Source organism: Dipteris shenzhenensis, chromosome 6 (assembly GCF_047967505.1).
Source record: "Dipteris shenzhenensis isolate YYH24624 ecotype China chromosome 6, Dip_SZ_1.0, whole genome shotgun sequence".
Taxonomy (NCBI): Eukaryota; Viridiplantae; Streptophyta; class Polypodiopsida; order Gleicheniales; family Dipteridaceae; genus Dipteris; species Dipteris shenzhenensis.
In genome coordinates this window covers 25,318,598-25,331,762 of record NC_141601.1, presented here as the reverse complement: position 1 = coordinate 25,331,762, position 13,165 = coordinate 25,318,598, and positions in this window count along the sequence as shown.

The following is a 13,165-nucleotide window of genomic DNA, read 5'->3' as shown; positions in this document are numbered from 1 at the left end:
CCTTTCGAATGGCTTATCAAGAAACCCATGGAGCAAGTCAATCACAAAAAACTAGTTAAGAACAAGAGGCACATAAATAACCAACATGAGAAATATACCTCTCTAGCATTAATGCCTCCTCCTCCACACACTTTCCACTACTCACCTCTATCCACCATGGACAATGCTTTCTCTCCCACTCTGAAAGCCTTATAGTTCCTTTTGCAGTCATGTCCAGCTGCAATCAACCTCAACTCATTGTTAGGCTCTGGAGCTATAATATGTGCATGAATCCTGATATGCCTTGCCTTGTTATTAACAAAGACCTCCCCAATGCTCTCCATCCATGAGGCAGTTCGATGGTTTCCCTCCCACACATATAACATCTTGCAGGACAAGAATTCCCATGCAGGAGTCTGTTGAAGCTCATGCTCAAACTCATCATTCACAGCATCCCAATGCTTATCCCATGAAGCTCTTATCTCATCGTCCACCTCTTTGGTTGTCCCATCAGACATCCCAACTGAAATAATAAAGGACCCCTTTGTAGGGACATATCCCTCCATCTCAAATGCTCTCTTGAGAATGGAGAGGTCATTCCTAAGTTGTCTCACCTTAGGGTTAATAAGTAATCTACACAAAGGGATACGGGGAGGTACCATTCCTCTATTGACAGTTATGGACTCAAGAAAATCACTTCCAACATTACTATCCATTGATTCAAGGACAAATTCATCACCTTCCGTATCAACCTTAGCCTTTCCACTATCCTTCTTGCTAGCAGACTCTTTCTCCACCAACATCTCTTCAACCTCCTCTGCATTTGGAGATTTGGCTTGTGTGTCAGCAGATGTGGGGGATGGTGTTGTTGGTGCTTGCTCTTTCTTTTTTGTAGTCTTTTTCTTCTTACCAGCAGCTTGTCCACCTATTGGAGATTTTCTCTTTCCTGACCTAGTCATGACTTCTAGCATACATAAAAGAAAATTGGATATTAGATCTCAGGCACCATTCATTTTTTATTGTACTTTGAGGAAAAGTAGGCCATTGAATGAACAATGAATCAAAGAATGCAACTGGCCAAAAGAGAAATACCTGGTGATCTTGGAGCTTGGGCTGATACCATAAACAATTCAGTTTCCAATATTCCAACCAACACTCTGGAAAGAGAGATTCAAGAAAGTCATGACTATGTATCGACATAGGAGCATAAGAACATCAAAGAGCAACCATAGTGTGAGAAAAAACTAATGCACAATCCCCCTATTCCACCCAAATTGAAATTACAAAAGTGAGATATGCCTGTGTGTTTTCCCTGTCCAAGTTAGCCCCTGGCGCCCTCATTGTTCAAGCAAGTGATCAGATGTGACGAGACCCAAGTCAGAGGCAATGCGGAATGACACAATGGCACAATAGCCTTTCAGCTTTCTCTATTATAGATGTCGGGCTTCTAACTCCACGCAGATCGAAGAAGACTCTATACGTTTATTTCCAAAGCATACATCAAGGCCGGCTTGAGGAAAGAGAGGAAATGTGTGGGAGTATTGAAAAGCATATGAAGCAGTCTAGCACGGTTTGTAGTCACAGATGAAGCAATGGAGGCAAAAACAATGTGTGTTCGAAGTCACTACGGTGTTCCAAGCAAGCACGGCAAGGCCCAGGGCCCAGAACGACAAATTAAGCAGGGTGGTTGCAAGCGAGAAAGCCAGTGAGGAGAGCCAAGTCGTCAAATCAAACCCAGCGCAAATCCAATCCGAAACTTTGCTGCCTGCTCACAATCCAGTTCAAGGCGTGAGGATGAAAAGAAAATCTGAGCTCAAAATCATCTCCCAAATCGAGGACAACAAAGCTGCTCTACTGCTTGTGTAGCTGCAAGCAAACCTCTACATCTCAACCCAAATCTTTGATGCTACAATCTTCCCAAAGCTCTGATGCGATCAAAAGTAGCACCTTGTACCTGACTCAGATCAACCCATAGATCCAATCCATGGAATGATGCATTCTGTCCCACAATCGAACCCACAGCTCACAATCTAGTGGAAGGCGAGAGAAAATCCAAGCTCAAAATCATCTTCAAAGGGAGCTGCTACTGGTGCTGCAGGTGCTCGAATAGATAGACTTCTACAATCTCAAACGTGGATCAAGAGTTGCTGCAAACCTTTGCAATCTCAAACCCAAATCTCTGATGGATCAAAAGTTGTTGCACAACCGCTACAATCTCAAACCCAAATCTTTGAAGCATGAAAAATTGCTGCAAACCGCTAAAATCTGAGACCCACATCTCAGATGGATCAAGAAAAGCAGCAGCTTGCCTGGCAATCAAACCCAAGTCTGTGATGGATCCAAAAAAAGCAGCAAAGAGTATCTCAATGAGAGCGACAACAAAAAGGGAGAAGAAAAGAAACCAAGAGCCTCCGATCAAGATGTTTTAATCTATTCCACCAATAGCCAAACTTAAGCACTAAGGCACAACGATCGTGTGTGCAATACAGGAAATTACACTAGATAATTACGTACCATTGCTGTGACATCATCTTTTGTGCACGTCCACTCCCATTCGGATGAGGAGATTATGAAACCTGGCATGTGAGACACCAGATTGGGACGCGTCTGGGGAATTATAAGGCGTGATAAAGCTCAACACATGGAGAGAGCTATGGGAGGAGCAAGGAACTGCGGGAATGTGGAAGCAAAAGGAGGAGAGGAGGAAGAGGAGAAGGGAGCAGGGGGTTGAAGTGAAGGAGGAAGAAAAGGGTGGATTGAAGGAGGAAGAAAAGGCCGGAGAGGAGGTGAAGTCCGAGGAAGAAGGTGAGGGGAAGATGTGAAGAAGAAGACGAAGAAGAAGAAGACGAAGAGCAAGGGAGAAAGATCAGACTGAGCGAAGAAGGGGCAAAAGGCAAACAAGAAGAAGAAGAAGAAGTTCGGAGATGAAAACAGAGAGCGCATTGAAATCAACGGAGCCTCGTCATCTAGTTACTCTTGCTAACAAGCATCTCCCCCTATTCATCTAGTTACTCTCGTCATCTAGTTACTCTCGCTAACAAGAAGAGGATGGCCAAGGAGTTTGACATGCATCTCCCCCTATTCCGCTGGTGGAATAGAGGGAGATGCATGCCAAACTCCTTTGAGGAGTCACTAAACTCCACTAGAATCCCCCTACTCCACCCAAACTCCTTTGAGATGCATGCCAAACTCCTCTCTCCCTATTCCACTGGCGGAATAGGGGGAGATGCAAACTCCTTGGAATTCGAGGAGTTTGGCATGCATCTCCCCCTATTCCGCCGGCGGAATAGGGGGAGATGCATGCCAAACTCCTCGAATTCCAAGGAGTTTGGCATGCATCTCCCCCTATTCCACCGGCGGAGATGCATGCATGTATTCCAATGGTTCTAACCCTGCTTCCACACGAATATGACAGCTTTTTATCGTAGGTCCCCACAAACATCCTACATCTGCGCCCATTGGTATCCTAGCAGACGATTGCCCACTATCCTACATTACTGCTTTTACCTTGCGACCGTGTGGCCTTAATAAGCAGCCCTCTGTGTGTCGTATGTAGCACTCTGGTGCTGATTTCTATCTGACAGCCCTTTTAGAGCTAGCATTCGCATCAACAAAGTCACCAACATAATAGGAAGATGAATACCTCACAGAAGGACGAGGCGGCATAGGAAAAATAGCGCGGCAAACTAAGGGGATTCAGAAGGAAGAAGCAATAGGAGACGAACGTGCGGACGTCGTTAAGAACAAATTGAACCCAAAAGTGGAGGCAGGGATGCTAGCATCAGGAGACACATAGTGAAATGGATGACGGTGGGATGTTCAGGGAAGCGGCTCCAAAAACGGACCACATACTGAAATGGATCCTGGGAGCTGAAATGAATGCAATCGCCGCCATTGCTCTTTCTTTCTTTCTCCCTCCCTCTCCCCTTCTCTGTCTCTAACCTTCCTTATGGGATCCTTCATCAAGGCTGGGAAGAACGGCATCCTTCCTCAGTTGCTCTCATTAAGTTTAATCCTTTGGGACAAAATAGGGAGAATCCCTACAACAGCGGATTGACGGAGATCATCATCTTCATCATCTGAATAGAATAGTCAAGATTCAGCAGTTGCTGTAGCATCTTAGGCAGTAATTTCTTGGACTATCGGGAGGACTAACTTCGCTGGTAAGCAAGAAAGCCTCCCCGACAAGTAGCTCCCCTTCACAAGTCTTAGGTTTGATTTTCCTTTCAAGCTCATCTCGATTGCTCGGAGAACCAAGCTCACCCATAGAGCTCGAAACGTGCTGCTGCGTGCTGTACAATTTACCATATTTTGTTTTTTAAGCCCTCGTCCTCAGCATTGGCGCAGTTATCTCCTTCTGATGGGACATTGTTGCCTGATTTCGCTCAGCAAGGGACGCGACCATCTGGACGTTCAGTCTCGGTGCATCGCCTGTCTGTACCAACACTAAGGTTGGAAAAGAAGGTTGGCTTTACTTGAATCACTCACTCACTCGCTGTCTCTAACACACAATTACCCCCTATTACACACAAAGAGAGATGCATGCCAAACTAAGTTCCAAGGAGTTTGGCATGCATTACCCCCTATTCCGCCGGTGGAATAGGGGTCGAGTTTGGCATGCATCTCCCCCTATTCCATCGGCGGAATAGGGGGTAATGCATGCCAAACTCCTTGGAAGTTAGTGGAGTTTGGCCTGCATCTCAGTCACCTTTCTCACCTCCCCTGCTCCTCGTGCCCTCCCCTTCGTCCCTCCATCTCCACCACTGTGTACCCGCCCTACTTCTTATCGACTCGACAGGCCCAAATCTTGTCCTCGCCCCCCCCCCCTGACACTTTCCTGCACAGAGCTAAGTCCACAAAACGAGAGTGAGGGCACTACCTACACACAAATCCAGCGATGGCTCACGATCAAAACCAGGCAATGGGAGGGATCTTCGACCTCTCACCTCCAACGGGCACGATCCTCATCGAGCAATGGAAATCAATCAATGACGACGGAAATGGATCAATCGCGGAAAACAGGGAGCTTTCATAGCAAAGCCAATATCAAACTCGGGAGGCTACAGCAACTCGAGGTGCTTCAAATTTGGGGCAATTCATTGACTGGTGAAGTACCACCCACACTGGCGAACTGCTCGAGGTTAGTCGGGCTTGACCTCGACTTGAATCCACTCATGGGATACATCCCACCTCAACTCGGTAAGCTAGCATGACGGGTGAAGTGCCAGCCACATTTGCGAACTGCTCGAGGCTAAAAAGATATTGATCTCGATCACAATCAACTATCAGGAAGCATCCCGCCTGAACTAGGCTGGCTGGATAGACTGGAGGTGCTTTTTCTTTGGCTCAATTCCTTGACGGGTGAAGTGCCATCCACACTGGTGAACTGTTCCGGGTTAATCCAGCTTGACCTAGACTCGAATCAACTTGACATGGGATACATCCCACCTCAATTTGGTAGGCTGTAGCGACTGGAGGTGTGTATTCTTTCGGGCAACTCATTGACGGGTGAAATGCCAGCCACATTGGCATTACTTGTTCTTGTGCTCGGCCTGAATCAACTCCGTGGCTACATCTTGCCTCAACTGGGTAGTCTTTAGTGACTAGAGCGGCTGTATCTTAATCAGAACAAATTCATGGGAGAGATCCCAGCAACGTTGGGAAATCTTTCAGCTTTGACATCATATCTGATGCTTTCCTTGAATAACCTCATGGGACACATACCCCTATTCTGCCGGCGGAATAGGGGGAGATGCATGCCAAACTCCTTGGAACTTAGTGACTCCTCAAAGGAGTTTGGCATGCATCTCCCCCTATTCCGCTGGCAGAATAGGGGGAGATGCATGATCAGGAAGATGATTCACCTCCTCAGGTTAATCACAAGATGTGTGAGAGAGAAACACAAAGGAAGGGGATGGAGAGATCTGACAGCAAAAGCCATAGCTCTGCTGTGCTAGAGCTGTAGATTCCAGCTCCACAAAAGCCTCATCCTTTCAGTGAAGACTTAAAGAAGATCATCCAAGTAGATCATCTTTCTCCTCTGTTGGATGAATCCAACGAGATCATCTTTCTCCTTTATTGGATGTCACAAGCACCGTTAGCCCGCCACCCTCCTAAACATCAAAAGGAAGTCCTCGTTCAGATAATCCGAAAAACACAGAAAAACAATGCCGAGATGACTCACATGATGACAAGGAAGGAGATGATGCAGAGAGCCCTGCGTCCAAGCTCTTTGTAAGCTCTTCGTCGTCCCGGAGCCTCGCAGTTAGAGCTTTCATAGCAGCCTCTCCTTATAAGTGCTTCCCACCTCCCCTCTCAGTTATGAGCTTTTCATAGTAGTCTCTCTGTGAATCATCATGCCCTCAACTCTACTTGGCAATCTTTCATGAAGCAAAGTGCAGGTGAGCTTACAAGATCTGAGGACAAGATCTAAAGCACGGGCCAAAAGTAGAAGCAGTTCACGAACCAAAGCCTACGAGAGGATCGTCAACGGTAGGCCAGAGAGGCTCTTACACACAACGCTGTTTTGTGGACAGTGCAAACATCTTGGACACGGCTAATTTCGCTCATAAAATGGATGGCTAGAGTTTGATGAGAGTGCAGAGCTACGCTTAGAGACCGTTTGCTGCAGTAGAAGACCACTTGTCATAGCTTTGGAGTGATGATATCGACTGGTAGAGGGCGAGTAAATGCATGTCCACTCCATCATATGTATAAAAATGGGAGTTTCTTGAGGTTGACGGTTTCAAATCCACTGCTCAAGCATGGACATTGTAGTCACATGCATGATTGGAACGTTATCTTTCTCACTCTGAAAAATGATTTATACCAAATTTTATAATTATCTTGGATTAATTATCAATGCAAATGAATTTCATATTTTTTTTTCATAATTTGAAATAAAACATTTATGATATCAAAATATAATATTTAAACAAAAACAATGCAAGCCATACACTAAGTTTTGAGTCAATTTTATTTAAATGCAAAGTTGATAGATTTAAAAAATAACATTTTCTACATCATTAGCTAAATATTCCTTAGTAGTTATGTAGATGTATGTGATCAATCTTTCACATTGTCATCTATCTTTTGCAAAACATGCATTATAATATGTTTTTCAATCACCCCCTTAAAATTGCATGTAAAAGTATATCACATCCTTTCATTGGTGGCACACACTTTTCAAGATCGTGTTACTATATCACTACTCCACCACGTTTCACTACTCCACCACCTTTCATGGCATTTATAACTATACCAACACCTTTCATGAGTGCCATGCAATTTAAGAATTGTCATCATACTGAATCACTACTCTAGCACTTGCCTCCAAGTTTTATAGCTCTGTTCGCACCTACCTCCACATAGCATTTGAGGTGTGTGTTTCACGTTCAATACTACCTCGACCACTTACTTTTGTGAGCTGCGGTCATTCTTGTTCTTTTGCTTTGGCACCATTGAACTTCCCTGGCATGTGAGGTATCTCCACCTTCAAAAACTTTTCCTTCCTTTTTCGGCATTATTTATGGGGCATCGGACGGTAGATACTTCCTGACTTCTACAGTCTACAACAATTGCTTTCACAGATTTTGAAGCTTCTTCTGTAAAAGAAAAAGCATTTATCATTGTTTGAAAGCTTTCTTATGGAAATGGAGGGTAGTGCTTTGCTTCATGACGAGAATGGCATTTTGTTACTACAAAAGGTTGCTCAAAATGGTGTGTGGATGCTTGAGGAGAATGAAATAGTTTCGGTCTTCAGTTTGATTTCTTCTACCATCAGGATTCACTAGTGTATGGATGTGTCACAGCAAGAGCTTGTGTTTGAAGTGCCATTTGCAATGAGAGGAGATGGGAGGGAATATACCTTGGACATTCAATTCCGAAATAAGTTCATTGTGATTGGGGATAGATTGCCTTCAACAGAAAGAGACAAAGATAAGCCATTCCACAGTGTCGTTGACTTGTTACGTAAATTGCCACCTTCTAATTCTCGTTTTATTTCTTTCCAAATGGTCTCTTCAATTAAATTTGTCAAGGAGCTACCTAAGTCATATGATGGAAATATTCTGTTTGAGCTGCCTCCAACATTCCAGGAGCAAAAGACAGTAGGTTTGGAAAACAAGTTTGATGGTCATGTCTGGAGTGAGGATGTTACAACAAATATTGCTAGCTTCAATGGGATAGTTAGATTGAGGAAATGTGCAGGTCGATTGCAATGTGATAGTAAGATGTGTCCTTTCTTTCTGAGATCAGGTGTTAGAAATAAGAGTCATTGGAAGGGATGATTAATAAAGATTCCAGAGATCCACCAAGTCACAGGTGGTACTCTCAAACGCTATCATTGAAGACTAGTCCACTTTGCATTGCCAAGTGTCCTTGCAAATTGTACATATGTCTTCCAAGAGACACCATGGAGCATCCAGTGAGTAGATGTGCGATTCACATTGGTTTTCATATGCATGTGGTGGCAGAGGGATCATCTAGGAGTGAATTGGAAGAGTTGAAAGGAAAGGTTTCTAAAATGGTGGAAAGTAAGCATCCTTCTAGGCCTAAGGCTTTGCAAAAAATGGTGGCAGAAGAGATGGTGTTGGAAGCTATCATTCCAAACAATGATCAATCCAATCCTTTGACTGACACTGAACTGGATTCATTGCTAAAAAAGATGGAGCCTTTGCTTGACAATAAGAGGTAAGGTGTTCAGTACTTTTTCATTACTCTTCTTCTTAAATGCACAGTTCTTACCTTTGATTTTAACGAGTTTAGATTTGTGCATGTGTGTAGGGTGTCTAGATGGAAGAAGGATGTGGATGAACAAAAGGGTGGAGGTGAACAAAGCCTTGATAGTATTTTGGAATTGAAGTCAAGGAGTAGATACGAATACATCCAAAGTATTGTTTTCCCAGGACAGTTATCTTTTTCATACTTCAATAGATGCCACATTTTCAAGATGTCTACAAAAGGTCCTGGTTCTGGTGTGGACCTAGTCAATAAGATGCGACCCAATGGAGAGCTTGGGCAGTGCTGGGTTTGCTTTGATCATGTGAAGAGGATTTGAGGTTGGTCAACAATGGCTTGCCATGTTTACAACCCTCATCTTCGAGAACTCCAAACAATAGCCATTGGGGATTTCAAAGGTGAGGACACAGAGAGTCAGGTGATTTTTTGGGAATTGTTGAACCAAGTCATGGGGAAAGAGGGTTTTCATAAAGCACAGTTTCATGGTTTCATGGGGGATGAAGCTCAGGCAAATTGGAGGGCTGTTAGGATTGTTTTTAATGGGGGCCTAGAGAATGTGATGATGGGAAAGGAGCGCACTTGTTTGTGGCATTGGGAGGATAATCTTCATAAGCATGCTACAAAATGCATCCCACCTCATGACCAAGAGGAGTTCAAGATGAGATGTAGACAATGGAAGAATTTTCCAACCAAGGAGGCTACCATGCATGCATTCAAATCATTATGTGAATGGCTTGAAAATGGTCATGGAATCAAGGGCAACATCCACTTTATTCAAACATGGCTCATGTGGTGGCACTCAAGAGTTTACCACTGGGGAGAATACATTTTGAAAGTGAGTGACTTGAAAATTTTAACATTGTTAATCCATTGAAATCTTGCATCACTGCTTCCTCCTTACCAAAGTTGATTTCTTATTCTTGTGTAGGAGATGGAAGCTGAAGAACGTTACCTTGTTCCTAGGACTAACCTGTCTGAATCAATCCATGGTAGTTGGTTGAGCACAAACAATGGCATTTAGTATGTGTCGTTGTATGATGCATGCATCACTGACATGACTATAGCAATCTTGCAAAGTAGTAAACAAGGATCCTACATGAGAGGCAAACATACTGGTGAAGGTCCGACAGTGCAAAAACTGAGAAGAAGAGAATCATTGTGGAGTAAAAAATCCTATTCGAAAAGAAATTTCATTGACCTTACAAATGATGTGGCTACAGAACTTGGAGTGGCACACGAAGGTGGAATTGACCTTGGAGATATTAGAATAGTACGGAAGGAAAGACCAAAATCCATGTCCTCTTTAATCCATAAAGATGACTCCCACAGATCTGAGTATCAAACAGTTAGCACACCAGTGCCAAGAACAAGACATTCAGGTTCAATTGTGATTGACAATAACAATCTTGATGGTTGTGAACAAGGTGTGGTAGAGGTGCAAATACATCAGACAAAGTAGGCGATTCGACGTACATAGGTAGGGAGTCAAGTTCGCTGCCAAGGGTATCTACATCGAAGGGGGGGAAGTGTAACAAGTTAATTGACTCAAAGGGAAGAAAAGGAGCTTTGGGAGTCCCTGCACCTTCATTTTTTGGGAGGATTAGAACACCGATAGGTGTAAAGTTGCAAATGATCTGGTTCTGTGGGGATAGCGTGGACCACTCTTGGAATCCAATAATAGCAATTGAGGCGTTGCAAGAACCAGCGCCAGCAAAGTGGAAGGTTGCTGAAGGAACTAATATCAGCTTGGAAGAGTTGCATATTCTTATAGAAGGAGGATTTGTTCTGGAAGAACCACTTCAAAAAGGGTCAAAGAAATTTGAGTAGGGCCATAAAAAACGTTTGGAGAATCAAGCGAGGCCTGAATTTCGAGAGGGCCAGAGAGTTGTCTTTACAAAAAAAATAAGTAAAGATATGTAGGCAAGGATGGATTCAGCAAGGGCTATGGAATGTGAGGTGCTTCATGTGAATGAGGTGGAGCCTAAGGAGCACATGGAGTTTATTGTTGGTACAACTGGGTCTCGCATGAGGGGGCTTCAATATATAGTGACCATATCTATTTTTCCATCTTGCACTTGCGAAGACTTCCTATTTAGGTCTGGAAGATTGGATCGTTACATTCCTTGTAAGCACATTTACTACATACTATTGCAGTACTTGGGTCTAGATGTAGAAAATCACAAAGAGGTCCACCAAGCATCAATGACAAAACAAGAGCTTTATAATGCACTTTTAAGAATCCCGTGATGTGGACATACGTACCTACTACTGTAGTCTTCTATGGATAGAAAACATTTTGTGTCGAGGCACTGCTCACCACATTGTGGTTTTGTGTACTCTTTGTGGTCATGACATGTCTGCATGGGTCTTTCGCTCTGCTATAGTTTTGCTACACCTCAAATTGTCACTATGTGAATGGTGCAACTGAGTTAGTGTCTACATGGCATAATTTTTGACTGTTTTGTCATTTTATAATATAGCTTGGTTTGGTATATGTGTTTTAAACATATAATAATAAAAGATTCCCTGACATTTTTAACTGCTGGTTCTTTGATATTTTTGTTATCTTGTAATATTGTTGGGTTTGGTACATGTGTTTTAAACATATTACGATCAGAGTCTCCCTCACATTGAATAATTAAATACTAAATATACATATTCCTTGGAATAATATTGGTGATGTGATGTACTACATTTAGGTCCAAGAACAATGTTTTTGGCCATATTCTCTGACATGCCACTCGCCGATTGGGGATTTCTGCTCGGAAAATGGAAACCCCCCACACAACCTGTCTTTCTATTGTCATAAGTGGAGAACCATTCCCTATGGGAAGTAACATGGAATGAAGCACCAGAATCCAAAATCCAATCCCGAGAATATGCATCATCTGAAGTGGTAAGCAACTCTACAGATAAACTAGACATGAAGAGAATGTCATTGTCACTATTATGTGTGACTGCATTGATCTCCTCGATCTTCACTTTTCCTTTGTCCTCCCTTGGACTCTCTTCCTTCTTATTTGCACCCCAATTTGCATTCTTTTTCTTATACTTTTGCTCTCTTTTAAGCTTGTAGCAATCCTTTTTCATGTGGTGCTTCTTGCCACAATAGTGACACTCAATGTTCCGTGCCCTGGACTTGCTACAGGACTTCCCTCTTTCTTGAAACTTCCCCCTGGACTATGATTTGCCCCTTTGCACATTTAATGCTGCATCTTGCTTGTTGCCTTCCATTGACTTCTGTCTAATCTCCTCGGCCAACAAGCTACCAACCACATCATCAAAGTTCAATACTCCACCAGGTGCAGAGTTACTGATAGTAGTACAGAAAGTATCCCATGAAGATGGTAATGAGCATAAGAGAAATATTACCCTCATTTTCGCACCAAAATTCAGCTTTTAAGCTTGAAGCTGACTGAAAATGATATTAAATTCATTCAAATGCAAAGCTATGGATACTCCCTACTTCATGTGCAGCTCAAACAATCTCTTCATGAGATTACTTTGTTTGAGGCAGTCTCTTTCTCATATGTAGCACACAGCTTTTTCCGTAAATCTTCTGTAGTCTTTTCAGTGACTACTATGAAATAAAATGTCTCCCCAAGATGAAGTCTAATGGTAGACTTTGCCAATGCATCCAACTCATTCCATTCTTTGGTGGACATAGCTGCAATTCCTTGCAAGGGTTTTATCTGCTTCTTTTGAATAAGCACATCCCTTATCTATTCTTTCCACAAAGAAAGTTTGTCCCATCAAACTTTTTAATGCTGAAAAACTCCTTTTCAGACATGGAAGAGGATACCATGATGCAAATAAAGCAAAATCCCAGATGCTAGTTCGTGCAAGAGAGAATCACACCAAATACCAGGTGCACCCAAATGTGTATGCCACAATAGAGTGAAATATCGCCAAAACTCAAAGCTCAAAGCATCAAAAGATACAGCTGACTCATGTGCATGTACTATGCATACATATGAGCAAATCTAGCCCAAAAGAAAATGCCAACTACAATGGTAATCCAAAAAGCCAATAAGTGCCAAAAGGCTCAAGCATAAACACTGTCCATGGGCATATGCATTAACAATATCTCATCCATGAGAGCATAACACTATTAGTGCATCAACTGCAATGTGTCAAAGCTATCCCTCAGCATAAAATAGCATCCATGTGCAAAGCATCCATAAAAAATAGCATCTCACAAGGCAATTTGGGCCTATCAACGCATCTAATAAGGATCACAATGCATCCAAATGGCCTATAAATCATCCACTGCAACCCAATGCACACCACAAATGAGCGCACACGGCTCAAACTGCAACCAGAGTGATCTGCATAAGGTATGCTCAAGAAATCATGGTCCCACGGCAAGGACCACTACTGAAAATAGAACCTGAGATGCCTCAAAACATGGGCACCATTACACAATCACACTCAGCAAGATAATCTG